Source organism: Lithobates pipiens, unplaced genomic scaffold, assembly GCF_037356315.1.
Source record: "Lithobates pipiens isolate NorthernLeopardFrog02 unplaced genomic scaffold, aLitPip1_a1.2 Scaffold_13, whole genome shotgun sequence".
Taxonomy (NCBI): Eukaryota; Metazoa; Chordata; class Amphibia; order Anura; family Ranidae; genus Lithobates; species Lithobates pipiens.
The window spans coordinates 219923996-219945674 of record NW_027507718.1 but is presented as its reverse complement, the minus strand read 5'-3'; the positions used below and the strand labels follow the sequence as shown (position 1 = coordinate 219945674).

Genomic DNA, 21679 nt, shown 5'->3' with positions numbered 1-21679 from the left:
GCCTTAGAGGGTGTCCTTCCTTGCCTGCTTCCAAGATTAACTTTGGGCTATGGAATCTATAGCATGCATAAAGTAATAAATGTGTCCACAAATAACGCTCATTCCAAATAAAAAGGAAGGGATGTGAAAAAAGGGAGGGTCAGGAGCTCCCAGAAGACATTACAAGGAAGCAAAAAACAAAGAAAGAAACAATTATATGAAAAACAGATTACAGGGTCATTAACTAGTTGCTGACCGCCGGCCGTCAAATGACGGCCAGGCGGCGCAGCTATTGTGGCGGGAGGCCGTCATATGACGGCCTCCCGTTTAAACAGGGATGCGCGCGATCGTGTCACGGAGACACCGCTCGCCACCGAAGGGGGTGAACAGCCATTCGTTATGGCTGTTTACCACGTGATCGGCCGTAATGAAAGTCACGGCCGATCACAGATGGTCACACCCCCTACGTGCACGGCGCATGCGCGCGATCGCGAGCGCGCTGCGCGTGCACGTCGGTGGCGGCGTGTTCCCCGGGAACACTGCTCGTCACCGACACTGGTAAACAGCCATTGGCTGGCTGTTTACCCACGTGATCGGCTGTGATCCTTTCACAGCCGATCACTAAAATGTAAACAAACCGCGGTAACGGGATGTTACCGGGTTCTCCTCCTCACACACCGATCGTGTGTGAGGAGGAGATTGCGGTAACATCTCGTTACCGCATACAGTGTACACCAAACATACTGATTGCCCCCCCCCCCCCCCCCAATAAAGAGGACCTGTCACCACCCCTCATAGTACCTGTCAATCACAGTCCATCAGAGTACCTGTCACAGTCCATCAGAGTATTTGAGTACCTGTCCCAGCCCATCAGAGTACCCGAGTACCTGTCCCAGCCCATCAGAGTACCCGAGTACCTGTCCCAGCCCATCAGAGTACCCGAGTACCTGTCCCAGCCCATCAGAGTACCCGAGTACCTGTCCCAGCCCATCAGAGTACCCGAGTACCTGTCCCAGCCCATCAGAGTACCCGAGTACCTGTCCCAGCCCATCAGAGTACCCGAGTACCTGTCCCAGCCCATCAGAGTACCCGAGTACCTGTCCCAGCCCATCAGAGTACCCGAGTACCTGTCCCAGCCCATCAGAGTACCCGAGTACCTGTCCCAGCCCATCAGAGTACCCGAGTACCTGTCCCAGCCCATCAGAGTACCTGTCCCAGCCCATCTGAGTACCCGAGTACCTGTCCCAGCCCATCTGAGTACCCGAGTACCTGTCCCAGCCCATCTGAGTACCCGAGTACCTGTCCCAGCCCATCTGAGTACCCGAGTACCTGTCCCAGCCCATCTGAGTACCCGAGTACCTGTCCCAGCCCATCTGAGTACCCGAGTACCTGTCACGGCACATCAGAGTACCCGAGTACCTGTCACGGCACATCAGAGTACCCGAGTACCTGTCACAGTTCATCTGAGTACCTGTCACAGCCCATCTGAGTACCCGAGTACCTGTCACAGTTCATCTGAGTACCTGTCACCGCCCTTCAGAGTACCCAAATACCAGTCACCAAACCATCAGAGTACCTGTCACCAGGCCATCAGAGTACCTGAGTACTTGTCACCAGGCCATCAGAGTACCCGAGTACCTGTCACCAGGCCATCAGAGTACCCGAGTACCTGTCACCAGGCCATCAGAGTACCCGAGTACCTGTCACCAGGCCATCAGAGTACCCGAGTACCTGTCACCAGGCCATCAGAGTACCCGAGTACCTGTCACCAGGCCATCAGAGTACTCGAGTACCTGTCACCAGGCCATCAGAGTACCCGAGTACCTGTCACCAGGCAATCAGAGTACTCGAGTACCTGTTCCAGTCCATCTGAGTACTCGAGTACCTGTCACCAGGCCATCAGAGTACCCGAGTACCTGTCACCAGGCAATCAGAGTACCCGAGTACCTGTTCCAGTCCATCTGAGTACCCGAGTACCTGTCACAGTCCACCTGAGTACCCGAGTACCTATCTCCAGCCCATCAGAGTACCAGAGTACCTATTTGCAGCCCATGTCTCATAGAATATACGTTGGGGTGTTTACTTTCCAAAATGGGGTCATTTTGTGGGTAATTTCACTGTCCTGTGGTCCAGGACCTTCAAAAGTGTGATGGGTAGGAATGAAATAAGATGTGTCATTTATGCTCCTAGAACGCCTGAACGTACTACTTCAATGTTTGGCCTCTCTATGTGGCCAGGCTGTGTAAAAGTCCTACACATGTGGTATTGCCATACTCGGGAGGAGTAGCAGAATGTATTTTGGGGTGTAATTTTTGCTATATACATGTTATGTGTTAGAAATATCTTATAAATTGACAATTTTGTGTAAAAAAAAATGCGTTTTAATTTTTTTCCACATATTCCAAAAACTTCTGGAAAAAAATGAACCGTTCAAAAGACTCATTATGCCTCACAGATTATACGTTGGGGTGTTTGCTTTCCAAAATGGGGTAATTTTTATGGGAAATTCTATTGTGCTGGTACTCCAGGGCCTTCAAAAGTGTAATAGGTGGTTGAGAAATGAGATGCGTAATTTTTGCTCATAGAACGTCTGAAGGTACTACATCAATGTTAGTGCTCTGTATGTGGCCAGGCTGTGTAAAAGTCTCACACATGTGGTATCGCCGTACTTGGGAAGAGTAGCAGAATGTATTTTGGGGTGTAATTTTTGCTATATACATGCTATGTGTTAGAAATATCTTATAAATTGACAATTTTGTGTAAAAAAAAATGCGTTTTAATTTTTTTCCACATATTCCAAAAACTTCTGAAAAAAAATTAACCATTCAAAAGACTCATTATGCCTCACAGATTATACGTTGGGGTGTTAGCTTTCCAAAATGGGGTGATTTTATGGGAAATTCCATTGTCCTGGTACTCCAGGGCCTTCAAAAGTGTAATAGGTGGTTGAGAAATGAGATGCGTCATTTTTGCTCGTAGAACGTCTGAAGGTACTACATCGCTGTTGGTGCTCTGTATGTGGCCAGGCTGTGTAAAAGTCTCACACATGTGGTATCGCCATACTCGGGAAGAGTAGCAGAATGTATTTTGGGGGGTAATTTGTTGTATACATATGCTGTGTGTGAGAAATAACCTGATAATATGACAATTTAGTAAAAAAAAATTAAAAAAAATAAAAAATCTTCATTTTGCAAAGAATTGTGGGAAAAAATGACAACTTAAAAAAACTCACCATGCTACTTACTTAATACCTTGGGATGTCTACTTTGTAAAAAGGGGTCATTTGGGGGGTATTTGTACTTTCCTGACTAGTTAGAGTCTCAAGAAATGAGGTACACCTGATGTACTGAAGGCCTGATCAGAAGTGATGAATTTTCAGTGATTGGCACCATAGATTGTAGACTCTATAACTTTCACAAAGACCAAATAATATATACTAATGTGGGTTATTTTTACCAAAGATATGTAGCAGTATAAATTTTGGCCAAAATTTATGAAGAAAAATTACTAATTAGCAAAAATTTATGACAGAAACGAAGAAAAAGGCATTTTTTTCACAAAATTTACGTTTTATTTTATTTATAGCACAAAAAATAAAAAACCCACTAGTGATTAAATACCACTAAAAGAAAGCTCTATTTGTGTGGAAAAAAGGACGCAAGTTTCATATGGATACTGTGTTGGATGACTGAGTAATTGTCATTCAAAGTGTGAGAGCGCTGAAAGCTGAAAATTGGTCTGGTCAGGAAGGGGGTGTAACTGCACTGTACTGAGGTGGTTAAACAGTGGATGTGTATGGACAATTTTTGGAGAATAAGGATACTGTTTAGTGCCCCTTTAAGTTTTTGCAACAAAAACAAACATGCTTGTTCTGCAATATAATTTGATTTGGGGGCAGATGTCATGTGGGACTGCATGAATGTATACCTGCAAATTAGTCTCCACAGAAACTAGGGTCTCCAAACTTTTCAGTAGGCGGACTACAATGAATTTATTACAAATATTAATTGGGCGGAAAAAATAAAAAAATAAAATTATAATTAAAAAAAAGTTCCAAAAAATAACTTCACATCAGAAGCTCCCCTCCCCTTATATCAGGGTCCCACTCTAACATCAGCGCCTCACCATCAGAGTACCCCCCCCCTTTCATAGGGGACCCCATCAGAGTCCATGTCCCTTACATCAAGGTCCCATCTTAGACCCTCGCCCCTACAAGAGTGTCCCATCAGTGTCCCACCCCCTAACATCAGGGTCCTGATCGGTCTCCCCTTACATCAAAGCAATCAATCAGTGGGGTTTGGGGGTAAAGACCAAGACAAACTGTTCGGACTCTTCAGTCTATGCACTGTCTGAGGATGCGTTACTGACACAACCTTTGGGCCAGATAAAATCCCTTCGTGGGCTGGATTTGGACTGCAGGCAGTAGCTTGGAAAAGCTTTATCGTGCTTAGTTGTGGGATTCCTTATACTAAGTTTAAAGTAAAATTAACCCAATCTGCAGCATGACAATTTTATGAACACTGCCAAAAGCAATGCTGCACAGTTAATGAATTTCCAACATTGTCCATTCCAGGTGACGTTAAAGCGGCGTTCCGCTCAAAAGTAGAATTTCCGCTTATCTGTCTCCCTGGGTATTCTCTACTTCCGGAGATGGTGCTATCTCCGGAGGTTCGGCCCCCCCCACCTCCTCCTCCTTCACCACCAGGCCAATTAGAAAGTGCAGCGGAATCTGGCTGTGAAGCGGAAAGGCTTCACTGTCAGGTTCCTTTACCTGGATCAGCAGCAGCTACACCCAACAACTGATCCAAAGATCAGCTGGGGTGCCGACTAGAGGTCGACCGATATATCGGCCGATATTTGCCGTTTTTTTAATAATCGGCATCGGCCGATTGTGCTGATAAAAAGCCGATTTAGAACTACAGCGGGACTTTGAAATGACTTCTGTATAGAAGTCAGTGTAAGTTGCTGAGTCGTCATAGAAACCCTTTCCTCCTCTCTGGGCAGGCTGCCAAGAAAAGAACAAAATGATACAATGTTTACACTTCAATGAATGAAATCATCTCAGTGTGTAGAAGTTCTCAGTTTAACCATTTAAAGACTAAATCTTTTCTGACAATTGTTGCTTACAAGTAAAAATCCTGTATTTTCTGCCAGAAAATCACTTATACCCCCCAAAAATTATATATATTTTTCTAGCAGAGATCCTAGGGAATAAAATAGCGGTTGTTGCAATATTTTATGTCACACGGTATTTGCACAGAGGTCTTTCAAATGCATTTTTTGGGGAAAAAAATTAGAGTTACGCTTACCGGTAACGTCTTTTCCAGTAGTCTTTCAGGACAGCCACTATGAGAGATAGACTCCTCCTCTTCCTCTGGAAACACTGCGCCAGCCCATAAATTCTTACTTCCCCTGCCGGGCCTCAGTTATATCGAGAATACCTCCGGCCAGCTGGGGAGACACAAGAACACATTAATAACATATTTATCAAATACTATTATCTTGCTGCGCTCTGGTCTTTGTAAGACTCCCCCCCAATTTTCGGGTGGGAACTAGGGCTGTCCTGAAAGACTACTGGAAAAGACGTTACCGGTAAGCGCAACTCTAATTTTCCCTAATCGTCTTTCAGGACAGCCACTATGAGAGGATAAGCGAGCACTTACCAGTTAGGGTGGGACTACAGCTTGCAAAACCTTCCGCCCAAAGGTTTGCTCACCTGCCGACACCAGATCCACTCTGTAGTGTTTAACAAAGGTGGAATAGCTGGACCATGTTGCTGCTTTGCAGATCTGTTCTGGCGTAGCTCCTGCTCTTTCTGCTTGGGAGGCTGCCATAGCTCTAGTGGAGTGTGCTTTAATACCCACTGGGATTTCTTTCCCTGCTGCTGAATAAGCCTGCTCAATGGCTACTCTGAGCCACCTAGCAATAGTGCGCCGGGACGCTTTACAACCTTTCCTGTCCCCGGAAAACAACACAAATAAGGAATCTGACCTTCTGAATGCCTTGGTCAGTTCCAGATAGTGTAGGATACATCTCCTAACATCTAAATAATGAAATCTTAATTCCTTCTCACCGGAGGGATTGGGACAAAAAGAGGGCAAAACAATTTCCTGGCTTCTATGAAAGCTGGATGCCACTTTCGGCAAAAAGGCTGGATCGGTCTTTAAAACTATCCGATCCGGAAAAATAACACAAAAGGGAGCCCTGACTGATAAGGCCTCCATCTCACTGACCCTCCTGGCCGTTGTTACTGCTACCAGGAATACTGTCTTCAGAGTAAGCTCTCTCAGAAAACACTCCTTCAAAGGTTCGAAGGGGGGTCCAGTTAAACTCTGCAAAACTAAAGATAAATCCCATCTGGGAAAAGACAGACCCTGGACCGGTCTCTGTCTGGACAGGGCCCTAAAGAATCTGACTACCCATGGATTGGTAGCCAAATGATCCTCCAAAAAAACACTAAGGGCTGATACTTGACCTCTAAGGGTACTGATGGATAACCCCTTATCTGCCCCACGTTGTAAAAATTCCAACACTGCGGAGGAGCTTCGTACAGAGAAAGAGCTCTCTGCGCACCACTTGTTGAAACGTAACCAGACCCTTTCATAGATCTGGCGAGTTTCCTTCTTCCTACTGTCCAGAAGGGTAGAAACTAGTTTCTCTGAGAATCCTTTAGATCTTAACAAACCCTCCTCAGTAGCCAGGCCGCTAACTTCCACTGGTGTACCTGTGGGAATAGGACTGGCCCCTGAGAGAGGAGATCGTCCCGAAGGGGCAAGAGCAGGGGAGGTTCTATCGCCAACCGTTTTAGTACTGAGAACCATGCTCTCTTTGGCCAATGTGGAGCCACCAGAATCAGAGATGTGTTTTCCATCTGAAACTTCCTCAGAACTGCTGGCAACAACACTGGAGGTGGGAAGGCATAGCAAGTTCCGAAATGCCAATCCTGGCTCAAGGCATCCACCCCTAGAGCTCCCTCTCCCCTTTTTAGGGAGAAAAAACAGGGGGTTTTTGCATTGTCTTTGGACGCGAACAGGTCCACCTCCGGAGACCCCCATCTCTTTACTATGAGATTGAAGACCTCCTGGTTGAGAACCCAATCGCCCTCCCTCAGCTTCTTTCGGCTGAGAAAATCTGCTACTACGTTTTTCTCTCCCCTCAGGAAAACGGCTGAGAGCGAAAGGGTGTAGGTCTCGGCCCAGGACAGAATCTCTGTTGCTAAAGACAACAGGGTTCCGCTTCTGGTGCCACCCTGTTTGTTCAGATAGGCCACTACGGACGAATTGTCCGACCTCACCTGAATGTGGTGACCCTGAAGCTCCTTTTTGAAGAATCTGAGGGCTAGTCCCACTGCCCTCAATTCTTTCCAATTGGACGATCGAGTCAACTCGTCGTCTTCCCAAGTGCCCTGGGCTAGAAGGGAACCCAGATGTGCCCCCCAACCTTTTCCACTTGCATCTGTGGTTACTACCCGAGAAACCGGGATGAGCCACAGACGACCCTGCGACAGATTTGTCACTTTCCTCCACCACCAGAGGGATCTTTTTACCTGGAGGGGAATATGTACCAGGGTGTCTAGGGCCTCCTGACTGTGGTCCCACACCCCTAGGATGAAGGTTTGTAGGGGACGAAAGTGTAGCCCTGCCCACTGTACTGCTGGAAGGGTGGATGTAAGGAGACCTAGTACTGACATCAGAACCCTTATGGAAACCAGCTGGTTGTTTTGAAGAGAGGCCACCGCACTGTCCAGTTTTTGTACCTTTTCTTTTGGCAGAAAAACTCTCAACAGTGTTGAGTCCAACAGAAAACCTAGATAGGAGATCTGTTGTGAGGGGATCAGGCTGGATTTTTCCAAGTTCAGAAGCCACCCCAGGTCTGTAAGGACCCTTTTGGTTAGATTGAGATCCTTGACCAACTGAGCTGGGGATGCTGCAAACAGAAGCAGGTCGTCCAGGTAGGCAATTACACATACCCCCTGGAGCCGAAGAAAGGCCATGGCTTCTGCCAGGACCTTGGTAAAAATGCGGGGTGCAGAGGATAGCCCTCCTCGGAATCAGAAGAGGAACTGTCTGGAAGTTCCCTATCTGTCCCTGAAGGGCCTGCAACCTCTGTCCCCCCTACACTAGGGGGTTGGACCGGGGCAGAACTCTGTGCTAGAGGTGGGGTTGTATCCTGGGGAGATGGACCCGTGGGAAGCTGGAATTTTTCAAAAAGGGACCTAAAAGAAGAGAAGGTGGACGAGAGCTCTTTAACTGAAGCTGCTAGTCCTGACTCCTGTTCAGATTCCCTTTCCCTAACAAGGGAGTCAATACAGCCTTTGCACAACACCTTGGTCCAAGATTCCCCTAAAATGTCCCTACAGGAGGCACACTTCCTTCTAGAGCCATGCGTAGACCTAGTTTTTTCCGCAGCTTTCTAAAAGAAAGGAAAAAGAAAAAACAGAAAAAACAGAGTCAATCAAAAGCTCGGGATACAACCCTGGGAGTGCACTAGACCCTTTTTATAAAACGAAGGGATCTGCGCCTCCCCTCCCCCCTGGCCACCCAGGGGGTCTGCCCCCCCACCCATGATAGAACCATACATTGGGGTGGGGGGATCCTAGATAAAGCGAACCCCTCCCCAGGGCGCTCTTACCTTAGGAATGCTGGAGACAGAGTCGGTCGTTTGAGCCTCGGCTTCCGACATGACTGCAGGTGGCTGCTTAACACCGAGTTCCACGCTGCCTGCGCGCGTTCTGAACTCATCTCCAGCTGGTGCCCGGCCCTCCTATCAGCTCCACGACCCGGAACCGGAAGTCGATCGAGGTCAAGCCTTCGTTTTCCGCCGGATACGACGTCGCCCGTCGTTCGGCCCGCTCGGTTCAAGAAAAAAAGGAGGCGGACTGTACCCCCGTACAGGGAAATCATCCGAACGGCTTGCCAGCTGCGTCCCTGTAGACGCGATAGGAGTTCCCCACGACCTGAAGCCGCGCTCGACTCGGAAGGGGTGGCAGTACCTGGTGAAGGTAAGTAAACCGTTCGTCCCGTCCGACACGCGGACGTTGGTTGTGAACGGTTTGAACCCGGCTTTTTTAAAACGAAGCCCCTGCTTCTATCCACCGGGCTCTTTAACGTCAAAATGGCCACAGCCTCCCCGACTGATCGGCCTAGTTCCTTGCACAGTGTCTCCCCGCCGGAGGAAACACTAATAACTGAGGCCCGGCAGGGGAAGTAAGAATTTATGGGCTGGCGCAGTGTTTCCAGAGGAAGAGGAGGAGTCTATCTCTCATAGTGGCTGTCCTGAAAGACGATTAGGGAAAAATACACTATTTAAAAAATAAAAATAAAATAAAAACAGTAAAGTTAGCCCATTTTTTTTTTTTTTTTTTTCATCCAAAAGTTTTGACTACCTGTTTTTATTTAATATACAGGTTTTTTTTTTTTATCTAAATCATACATACAAGTAAACTGATTGGAGTTTCGTTTTGTTTAATAAATGTTTAAATGTAAGAAATTTTCTGTATCACTTATGAAGGCTGCTTTCACACTGGAGCGGGCAGGCGTTGATGGTAAAACGCAAGTTTTAGCGGCTCTTTACCATCATTTTAGCGGTGCTATTTGGCTGCTAGTGGGGCACATATAACCCAGCTAGCGGCCAAGGAAGAGGTTAAATGCGCCCATGAAGCACTGCTGCCAAATCACATTGCATGCGCTTCGGCAGTGGTGCCCATTCATATCAATGGGCAGGAGTGGTGGAGGAGCGGTATACACCACTCCAAACGTGCTGCTTGCAGGACTTTTTTTTTTTTTTTTTTTTTTAAGATCCTGCCAGCGCATCGCCTCAGTGTGAAAGCACTCTGTCTTTCACACAGACTGCAGGGGAGCCATTTTGCAGGCACTTTACAGGCGCTATTTTTAGCCCAAAAGCACCTGAAAAACGCCCCAGTGGGAAAGGTGTGTTAGGGGGGATTAAAATAAATAAATAAATAAAATAAAATCGGCCTAACATATCGGCCCAAAAAAATCGGCATCATATATCGGCTATCGGCCACCATGATTTCTAAATATCGCATCGGCATCGGCCAGAGAAAAACCCATATCGGTCGACCTCTAGTGCCGACATCACAGGCTCCCTGGACAGGTAAGTGTCCATATACCGTAGTAAAAGTCAGCAGCTGCAGTATTTGTAGCTGCTGACTTAATTTTTTTTTGGGGGGCTGGACCTCTTCTATAAAATCATATCTTTATGGAAAGAAATCTACCACAAATGGATTTAATGTGTAGGGGTGAAGGCAACCGTGGGAGAATTTTTAACTCCACAGAGGCACCGTCCCTAAGAGACATAGCTTAACATCAGACAAAATACTATGTAGCTGCACGGATTTAGTTAAATCTCTAGGCTGATATATTGGAGCTTTATTAGTAGGCAATTACAAGCGCTCCATAATGACAATGCTTTTATGATATATAATACAAACGCCCTATAATGTCACAATGCTTTTATGATATATAAAATGCTTTGATATACTGTATTTTTAATGTCAATGTTCACTAAACATTATTTTGTAAATGTTGTTGGCAGTGTATTTCTTTTACTTTTCAATATTATAATATTTAGATATATTTTTTGTGCTATTTTAAAGGCCCTGACGAAGTGGGGGTCACTCGCGAAACGCGTAGGAAATATTTCTGATACTCTTTACCAGGATCTGCACACCCTGGACCAAAGGAAACAGTAAAACTGTAATCTATTTCAGATAATTAGTTTTTAAGGTTTTCATTCATGGATGGTGAATAACGTTTTTCTATACTTTTAATCTGTGGTATAGATTGTTATTTCAACCGCACCAAGGCATAATCAAAGTCCCACTCCACCCTGTTTTTTTAGTCACAAATGGATTTAAGTACCCATTGGTGAGAACAGAAGGTTAAATCCCCCATGGTAAACTTTGTGCCCATTGCTACTCCATCACCAGTGAACGCTAGCAGTGTCAGTCAATGAAAACATGCACTTCTCAAACGTGTTATTTCAGCACAATGGATAGTGATTGGTAAATCAAAATCGTACCAAATTGTGCCACTCAAGTTGTAAACGCTTATGATATTAAACTATAAAATTAGCACATGAAGAACATTTCTGACCTTTCACCCAACGTTCTGCTTGGATAGGCTGTACATAGAACACAGTTAAACTAAAGAATGTTTCTGTTTCTAGCTTCTTGACTATTGCATCAGACTGACATTCATCATTTTCAAACAACTTTCTATTGTTTATCTGGAAAAAAAAATCCTGAGCATCGCAGGAATGAGGGAAACTATTATGGGTCTACTTATGGAGTCTGTGTGGGCTGTGAACCATTAAAATCAAGTTTTACGTTTCTTGGCAAGATTCAGGGCTCATTCAGGAGGTGCAAAGCCCTGTATAGCAGTGGTCATTAACCCTGTCCTCAGGACCCACTAACAGACCAGGTTTCCAAGATAACTCAAATATATCCCAGGTGATATCATTTGCTTCTCAGTGATTTCAGTATTCTAGCCTGCATCTCCCCACGGTAATACATAAAAATTGGCCTGTTAGTGGGCCCCGAGGACAGGGTTGATGACCACTGCTGTACAGCATGACGAGCCTTTTATCTTTGTGTACTGGCGTGCAGGCAGCCGATAAAAATTAATAAATACGCACAGAAGTCCCATGGCTTCTTCTGGGTGCAGAATTTTGGCAGTCCTGATTGGCCCACACAAGATGATGTCACGCCCGTGCGAGGGCAGGAGTGCAGTCATCCCAACACACAGGCACTGTGCTAGAATGTAAATGGAGCTGTGCACACACAGCTCAGTGTACATTTTACAGATTGTGAATGGGCACGTAAGAAAATGTTATTGCAGAAGCGACATGGTATCTCTTTTCTGCAAAAAGGACCTCACTTGTTCACATTTATTTTTTTTACTTTAGATATGTTTTAAATGGTTTGTCTCAACCCTTTAACTGCCACTTTAGCTGAACAGCCTGTCCTGTTAAAGGAAGTAAAAAAATAACAAGACTTACTGGCCAGATTAGCACTTTTAAAAAGCCTAAAAAAAACAGTTACCATGGTGTTGCACATGCGTTTGGTTAGGACACGAGCCATTTGATGGCTTGATAGTTCGACTGGAAGCAAATGCGACCGTTATCATTCATGCCATGTCTTGCCTGTTTTGGCACAGCGTTAACACAAGAAAAAGAAAAACTCATGTATTGTAGCTTACCAATCATTGGATGTGGTGGCTAGATAAAAAATTTTTTTTTTCAGGCTTTCATTCCTTTATTTTTGTCTGGTGATCAGCCAGCAACACACTTCTTGTCTTAAGGTGGCTACATTCAGTCCTCTACTGTATCCTTGGAGTAGCAATATAGCCACCTTTGAACTGCTGAATCGTCAATCAGGGGAGATTAGTTGAATTAGAAAAATTTTTGATACAGTGAGGGGAAAAAAGTATTTGATGATCCCCTGCTGATTTTGTACGAGAACCTCCTTCCCTCAGCCAGGGCATTAAAAATGGGTCGTGGATGGGTATTCCAGCATGACAATGACCCAAAACACAAGCCCAAGGCAACAACGGAATGGCTCAAGAAGCACATTTTTTTATTTTTTTTTGTATTTTTATTAAATAATTTTCAAGACAAATACAATGAAATGAAGCGTTATAACAATCATTGAGATGAATGATTAAAGAGAATAACAAAACTTTGGACTATAAAGTCTAGAGAGTAACGTCCACATATGCAGGACACATGGGTGTTCTGCATAGCTGTAACAGAGAGAGTAAACAACTTACAGTTTATAAAAAAGGCAAAAAAAAACCTTATGATGTGGGGCTGGGAGGCCATAGTAAAAAAACACATTAATAACAGACTTATGAGTAGCAAGGTGAGATACCGGGGGGGGGGGGGGGGGGGGGGCAGCCTAAACTAGTACCAAGGAAGGAGGGTGGGAGGGTAGTCTCTAGGTGGGCTGTGTTACATCGACCAGTTGTGGTTAATGAGGGTCACCGGGTGGGGGATGTCCCAAATTCCGACCGATCCCAGGGCTCCCAGATCTTGTCAAACTGAGGGACTATATCGTGCACAGAGGCCGTCAGAAACTCCATTCTCCGTATCTCGGACAACAGTTGGAGAAACCTCGGCCAAGGAGGGGGAGCAGCGGACAACCAGCATAGCGGAATGAGCCTCTTAGCAGCTAATAAGATATAGGAGATCAGCCAGTTTGTATTTTTAGATAAACCTGGAACAGGGAGGCCCAACAAGCAGTTTAAGGGCTCATATGGAAGGGACACCCCTGTTACCCCTAGCACCAACGACCCCACCTCCCTCCAAAGAGGTCATATCAGGGAGCATTCCCAAAAAATGTGAAATAAGGAGCCAGTGTCAGTCCCGCATCGCCAACAGCGCGGCGGGACTGATCAAGAAGCACATTAAGCTCCTGGAGTGGCCTAGCCAGTCTCCAGACTTTAATCCTATAGAAAATATGTGGAGGGAGCTGAGGGTTTGAATCACCAAAGGTCAGCCTGTAAACCTTAATGACTTGGAGAGAAACCTCAAAGAGGAGTGGGGCAAAATCCCTCCTGAGATGTGTGCAAACCTGGTGGCCAACTACAACATCCGAATTCTGAGATTGCCAACAAGAGTTTTGCCACCAAGTACCAAGTCATGTTTTACGAAGGGGTCAAATACTTATTTCACTCATTAAAAATGCAAATCAATATATAACAATTTTAAAATGGGCTTTTCTGGATATTTTTGTTGTTATTTTGTCTCTCACTGTTAAAATAAACCTACTAATAATAATACTGGTCATGTCATTGTCAGTGAGCAAATGTACAAAATCAGGAGGGGATCAAATACTTTTTTCCCCACACTGTAGACTTTACATACATGACAAACAATTTAAAGCCAAACTCCAGTTAACACTTATTAACCCCTTGCCGTCCGGGCTCATGCTGATATACGCCGGCAGAAGGGCACGTACAGGCATATTAACGTACCTGTATGTTGCCCTTTAAGACATGGCATTGTGGCTGTGTGTGCGCACCCTCTGCGAGTGTGATCGTGGGTCCTGCGGACCCTATGTCTGCAGGCATACCCACGATTGTCTCACGGAGAGGAAGAACAGGGAAATGCTGATGTAAACAAGCATTTGCCCATACTTTCTAGTGACAGGACACTGATCACAGCTCCCTGTGATCGGAAGTGTTGATCAGTGTCATGTAACACGTAGCCCATCCCCCCACAGTTAGAATCACTCCCTAGGTCACACTTAACCCCTGCAGCGCCCCTTCTGGTTAACCCCTTCACTGCCAGTCACACAGTAATCGGTGCATTTTTAATTGCACTGATCACTGTATAAATGTGAATGGTCCCAAAATAGTGCCAAAGGTGTTTGATCTGTCTGCCATAATGTCGCAGTCACGATAAAAAAAAAAAAAAAAAAAAAAAAAAAAAAAAAAAAAAATCGCAGCTCGCCGCCATTACTAGTAAAAAAAAAAATATTAATAAAAATGCCATAAAACTATCCCCTATTTTGTAGACGCTATAACTTTTGCCCAAACCAAACACTTATTGCGATTTTTTTACCAAAAATATGTAGAAGAATACTTTTTGGCCTAACTTGAGGAAAAAAGAAAGTTTTTTTTATATATTTTTTGGGGATATTTATTATAGCAAATAATTGTGTTTTTTTCAAAATTGTCACTTTTTTTGTTTATAGCTCAAAAAATAAAAAAAACGCAGAGGTGATCAAATAGTACCAAAAGAAAGCTCTCTTTATTGGGAAACAGGGACATCAATTTTGTTTGGGAGCCACGTCGCACGACTACGCAATTGTCAGTTAAAGCGACGCAGTGGCGAATCGCAAAAAACGTTCTGGTCTTTGGCCAGCCAAATGGTCTGGGGCATAAGTGGTTAAGCAGTTACAATAGTTTTTTCTTTTTTGGGATTAAGTGTTTACCTAAATACATATATGCTGACCATTGTAAGCATCCCTGTCTGTGGTAAATGGTTGTTTCTCATCCCTGTAAATGTCACCTTTAGGGTCCCTTCACACAGGGGCAACACGACTTTCAACACGACTTTTGGAGGCAACTTGGACACGACCTGAACACGACTTGGGGCTACTTACAACACGACTTTAAGTCGCCCCAGGCCAGGCGACTTTTGCCGCGGCCAATCAGAGAATAAGCTCTCAAGAGGGAACTCCACGCCAAATTTTTGGCGTGGGTTCCCCCTCCGAGAGCATACCAGGCCCTTAAGTCTGGTATGAATATTGAGGGGAACCCCCTACGCCGAAAAAATGGCGTGGGGTCCTCCCCAGATCCATACCAGACCCTTATCCGAGCACGCTACCCGGCCGGCCAGGAAAGGGGGTGGGGACGAGCGTCCAAAGCACCTTGTCCCCATGTTGATGAGGACAAGGGCCTCTTCCCGACAACCCTGGCCATTGGTTGTCTGGGTCTGCGGGCGGAGGGCTTATCGGAATCCGGGAGCCCCCTTTAATAAGGGGGCCGCCAGATACCGGCCCCCCACCCTATGTGAATGAGTATGGGGTACAATGTACCCCTACCCATTCACCTGTAAAATAAAGTACAAAAAAAAAAAAACACAACACACAAGATAAAATAGTTTATTGCACAGCTTCGGGGGTCTTCCGTCTTCGGGGGTCTTCTCGCTGGACTCCTCTGCTATCTTCTTGTAGCTCTTTTACTAGCGGAGGAGCCTGGCTTTCTTCCTCGCCGCTGCCTCTTCTTCCGACTTCGGGGGTCTTGTCTCCCTCTTCGGTTCTTCTGCCGGGCCACCGCGCCTTCTTATAGCTCTTTTACAGGCGGTGGCCCGGTCTTCTGTCGCCACCGCCTTCCGTTCTTCTTCTCCTGGAGATGTTGACTCGACGCTCTCCAGCCGCAATGCCAGGGACGCGCTGCGCGGCAACTTATATAGGGACAAGGGGCGGGGTCATCGGTTGATGTCACATGACCCCGCCCCTTACAATGTCACAGTCCCAGCATCCTCCGGGACTGTGACATCGTGACACCATGTGACATCAACCGGCGACCCCGCCCCTTGTCCCTATATAAGTCGCCGCGCAGCGCGTCCCTGGCATTGCGGCCAGAGAGAGCGTCGAGTCAACATCTCCAGGAGAAGAAGGAGAAGAAGAAGAAGAACGGAAGGCGGCGGCGGCGACAGAAGACCGGGCCACTGCCTGTAAAAGAGCTATAAGAAGGTGCGGTGGCCCGGCAGAAGAACCGAAGAGGGGGACAAGACCCCCGAAGTCGGAAGAAGAGGCCGCGGCGAGGAAGAAAGCCGGGCTCCTCCGCTAGTAAAAGAGCTACAAGAAGATAGCAGAGGAGTCCAGCGAGAAGACCCCTGAAGACGGAAGACCCCCAGAGCTGTGCAATAAACTATTTTATCTTGTGTGTTGTGTTTTTTTTGTACTTTATTTTACAGGTGAATGGGTAGGGGTACATTGTACCCCATACTCATTCACATAGGGTGGGGGGGCGGTATCCAGGGCTCCCGGATTCCGATAAGCCCCCCGCCCGCAGACCCCGACAACCAAACGGCCAGGGTTGTCGGGAAGAGGCCCTTGTCCTCATCAACATGGGGACAAGGTGCTTTGGGGTGGGGGGCCGCACCCCCCTTCCCCAAGGCACCCCCCCATGTTGAGGGCACGCGGCTTGGTACGGCTCAGGAGGGGGGGGGCGCACGCTCGTCCCCACCCCCTTTCCTGGCCGGCCGGGTAGCGTGCTCGGATAAGGGTCTGGTATGGATCTGGGGGGGACCCCACGCCATTTTTTTTTGGTGTAGGGGGTTCCCCTCAATATTCATACCAGACCTAAGGGCCTGGTATGCTCTCGGAGGGGGAACCCACGCCAAATTTTTTTTCATAAATTTGGCGTAGAGTGCCCTCTTGAGAGCTGATAATTCTGTCAGTTGTGTCCGTATAGACGGAGATCCGACTTGGAGGCGACCTCCATTGAAATCAATGGGTACTGGTCGCCTACAAGTCGGATTCAAGTAGTACAGGAACCTTTTCTGAAGTCGGAGCGACTTCAGTAGTGTGCATTAAGATGGCTCTCATTCACTTACATTGCTTTTTAAATGTTGTCCGACCTGAGGTGACTAGGGGCGACCTGAAGTCGGATCGGAGTTGCCCCTGTGTGAACGGACCCTTACTAGACAGTTTGGTCTGCTAAAGAAAGTTGAAAAACAAGAGACTTACTGGCTGGACACCTAGGTAATAAACTATGACATAAGGGGATTAAAAAATAAATAAAAAACACAAGGACTGCACTGTTATTGCTACTGAAATAATTTTTACTATTGCTGAGACTTATTAACCGAGACACCAAACTAAGTCTTGAATAGAGTTTATCTTTCAAGGACCTGTGCTGTCTCTGGTGCTGAAAAGTCAAATAATAAATGATATAGATTAGCTGATGTCTATTAACCATGACACCCAAATCTTGAGTAGAGTTTATATTTCAATTTTCTGTGCTATCCATGGTCCTAGAAAGCCCAATACTATAATAAATGATAGTGTTGCTAATGGAAGTCTTAACCACAACGTTTAGCTAAACTTTTCTATCTTTTCATCCTACTGTGTTGTCAATTGTACTGGAAAGCCAAATAAATAAATGTTAGTGCCTAGATAATCATGACACCCAACTAAAGCCCCATACACACTATCAGATTTTTTGCTGTTTTTTTTCCCTTCAGATTTACTAAAACCATATAATAGGACAGTGATGGCGAACCTTGGCACTCCACATGTTTTGGAACTACATTTCCCATGATGCTCAAGTGCACTGCAGAGTGCTTGAGCATCATGGGAAATGTAGTTCCAAAACATCTGGGGTGCCAAGGTTCGCCATCACTGTAATAGGAGGTCAAACCTTAGGAGTTTCAATGTGTATGCAATCAGGCAGGCCCTTGCACTACATGGGTTTGGTAAATCTGAAGGGAAAAAATATAAATCTGCAGAAAATCTGATAGTGTGTATGAGGCTTAAGGCCTCGTTCACACCATGGTGCAGACACAAGTTTTTCTGCATGTATTCTGCAAGGGCTCAAAAAAAAAAAAAAAAAAAAAATGTATGTGCCCTGTTCACACCACACTGTGGGGATTTTTTTCTATGCAGGAATCTGAAATGTGTATGCAGTATTCTGTATGGGAAAAAAAAAAAAATGGACATGACATCAATATTGGTGCGAATAGGGCACATAACTGACGCGATGTCCACGTGCATGAAAACCGATGTGAAACTGTTGTCTCTGCAAGTGAAATCTGCTCGGTTTTCATGCACGTATGGTGTAAAAGAACCCTAAGAGTCCTATAACACGGGCTTATCCATGTACGGACTCCGCTTTGCTCACCAGGGATCGACCCGCTGATCCCCGCTAAGCAGGTGGATGACAGGTAAGCCTCGACTCACTTTGCGGAAACGGGCCTGTCAAAGCTCGCTGTTCTCTATGGGAGAAAATAGAAAGTAGGGTTTCCATCCATCTGGATTTCACGGACAGGATCAGATATTGGCGGACACCGGCCGCTCCACAGAGGTGCATGGAGCATCCGATCAGGTGAGCCTGAAAAACTGACAGGCGGACCTGATCAGAGCATCCATGTGAAAATCTTAAAGTGGAACTAAATTTTCCAAAAACAGTTACATTTAATGCAGAACTAAACCCATTGATTTAACAGTTTTGAAAAAAATAAATAAAATAAATAAAAATAAAAAACAGTTCCATGCCAGGAATGGAACTGTCACATTTTTTAAACTGTCATATTATCAAATGGCTGGTGTCATAACTGATCACATGTGCAGCACCATGGCAGTTGCAGTTCAAACTGATAGCAGCTTCTTAGGATGAAAATGATAAGGTTCAGGCTGCATTCACACATGAGCGTTTTCAGCTCATAAAACGCCTAAAAAACGCCCAATAAGCAAAATCACATTCATTTCAATGCCACTTGTTCACATCTGAGCATTTTGTCACCGAAAGCAAAATGCTGGAAAAACGCCTTAAGCTCAAAAAAAAAAGAAAAAAGAAAAAGAACATGAGCTTCTTTGGCGCAGATTACAGGCGTTTTTCCTGCCTTTTATATTGGTGACCTGAACTGTAAAATCGCAGCGTGCGACTTTGAAATGCTCAGGTGTGAATGCAGCCACACTTTCACTTTAAAGTGGAACTTTAGTCAAAAAATGTAATCCCGACAGATCACTTCAGGTTGGCCCCTTTTGCAAGAATACATTAAAAAATAGGCGTCTATACTGTGATATCCCGTAACACACTATCTTACCTTGCTCTGCACATGCTCCATTGGTCTCTGTTTTTAGGCACAGCTGAGTTTGTAGAGGCTGATCTGCTGACAGCCTTAAAGCAGAATTACACCCTCCTATGCTTTACAGCCAAAGAAGCTGCTTCTGCTTGATCTGCAACTGCCATGGTGGTGCACGTGTTCACTTATGAAACCAGCCATTTGATGGTTTGACAGTTTGGTTGAGGACACAATCAAATGCGACAGTTTCCATTTCTATGCAACTTTTTTAAAATCGATGACTTTAGTTCCGCTGTTAAGGGGCTCTGGGCTTCAGAAAAATGGCAGCCTCCAGCAAGAAGAAACAGTGGCAATGCTGGAGGCAATTTATAGCATGCACTCCTTTTTATAGCATAATTATTAATGTGGAAGGCATGTTTCTTGCTATAAAACATTCTTTTTTATCAAGTTGTTCCAAGTAAAGTTCTGCTTTAAGGTATGCCGTAAAAGATAAATGTTTCAGTTATTATGTTTATGATAGCTCTTAAAGTGGAAGTAAACCTATCAATTTAACAGTTTCATTCCTGGCACGCCGGGAATGCCAACTGCACATTGGTTGTGCTCTCAGTCAAACCATCCAATGGCTGGTGTCATAACTGATCACATGTGCAGCAACATGGCAGCTGAAGATTAAACGGGGTCAAAAATGGCAGCTTCCGTTGCTGAAAGCGATAGGAGGGTTTACTTCCACTTTAACTGATCTGTGAAACCATCAGATGGCTGGGGTCATAGCTGATCAGCGGTGATGAGCTTAGGCAAGTTCAGAAACTAGTTCGAACCCACGTGAACAGGCCTGTCAGGAATCTGTCACTGTACTGGGACTGTTATCGGGGCATTTCCTGCAGCCACACACATACAATGGCCATGCATATGCGTACCTAAGGGCGAAAATGTCTTGGACTCTGATGATTGGCCCAGTGCAGTGACAGCTACCTGGTTAGCTTGCTCAGATGGGTTCAGACTGGGATCTAAACACACCTGAGTCCACCCCTGTGGATAACATGTGCAGCACCAAGGCAACTGCAGATTAGGGATGAGCTCAGGCATGTCAGCATACTCCATGTACAGAGCCCACCAGAAAGTCGGCGCAGCGCTGATCACAGGCAGTGAGACATTGCCCGATCTCTGCAGCCACGCATCGGGGCAATGTCTCACTGCCTTCCTGGTGGGTTCTGCACGTGGAGCATGCGGACACACCTGAGCTCATCCTTACTGCAGATCAAACAGGGGCTAAGATGGCAGCTTCCTTGGCTGTACAGAAAAGGAAGGTGTACATCTGCTCTAAAGGGTTTATTTCTTCTACTGTTCAGTGTTTACTAAAGCGGTGTGTGTATGAAACATAAAATTACATTTATTTTTAGAAAGAGCGGTTTTAATTTTTTTTATATATATATATATATATCTGATGAATTTCCTGCAGCCTCTTCCTGTATACTAGCACTAGCTCCAGTGATTATCGCTTAAGTCCGGCTTCCTGTGTATGGCCAATTGTAGTGAATGTAACAAGGTGACAACGCAAGAGAGTCACTGGTAGACAGGGACAGCATGTTGTCACCCTGCAACAACACATTTATGGCAGGATCGCCAGCTACTATTTTAATGAAAGCTGTTCATTAAAAAAAAAGATGTTAGCGCTTTTAAGAGATTTTATTGGTTGGGTTGACATCTACCTTTACAGAAAGGGGGGGCATACTCGTACGGTACAACAGCAATCATCTCTCTGGCTTACGACATCTCATCTGCTTACTCAGGGTAAATGCACGGTACAAGTTTGCAAGTGCATGCTAAAAATAGAACAAAAAAAAAAAAAAAAAAAAAGCACTGTGCAATCGAACGCCGCGCTTGTAGCAGTACATGGATGGGCAGATGAAGCCTAGGATTTACCCTCTGCACTGAAATCCTAGAGAGATGGGCAGGATACATGTGTGATGAATTCTATAGCAGCCCATTTCAAGGTGTAGAAGGCATAGGAGGGCATGCATCCATGGGCAGTGTCGTGCACAGGGTAAAGGGAGGCCAGTAAATGTAGCAGCCATCCTTTTCCTGACCTTGCAGCTTTCCCTATGAGGATAGCAGAGAGCTACAGACAAGGCTGGGGAGGGGGGGAGGGTGACAGGTCCCTGCACCATGTCTGTCCTGTCACAAGCTTGTATGCATTGCAGCCGTCCACAGCAGGAGAGGCCTCTTACTCACTGTTACATTGCAGGCCTCCCCGCTCCTTGGTTCAGCCTGGACACCTGCGCTCCTCCTGTTTTCATGGCAGTCCAGGAATGATTTCTCCATCTGCGCGTTGGCGCAGAATGACGTCACCAGCACGGAGCGGCAAGGTCCTGGAGACAAGCCTGACAGGGCGGAAGCTGTCTACACTCTCGGACGGGAT

The 21679-nt window shown here is 45.7% G+C and overlaps 1 protein-coding gene across 2 annotated transcripts in view; it reads right to left on the bottom strand.

Annotated features, from left to right (window-relative positions):
- Window positions 1-21659, bottom strand: part of PURG (purine rich element binding protein G) — a 36224-nt gene extending 14565 nt beyond the window's left edge. For both annotated transcript variants that reach the window (XM_077476233.1, XM_077476234.1), the window contains exon 1: window positions 21493-21659. The gene's annotated coding sequence lies outside the window, so the exon portion shown is untranslated. The remainder of the gene's footprint in view (window positions 1-21492) is intronic.
- Between the last annotated feature and the right edge of the window lie 20 nt (window positions 21660-21679).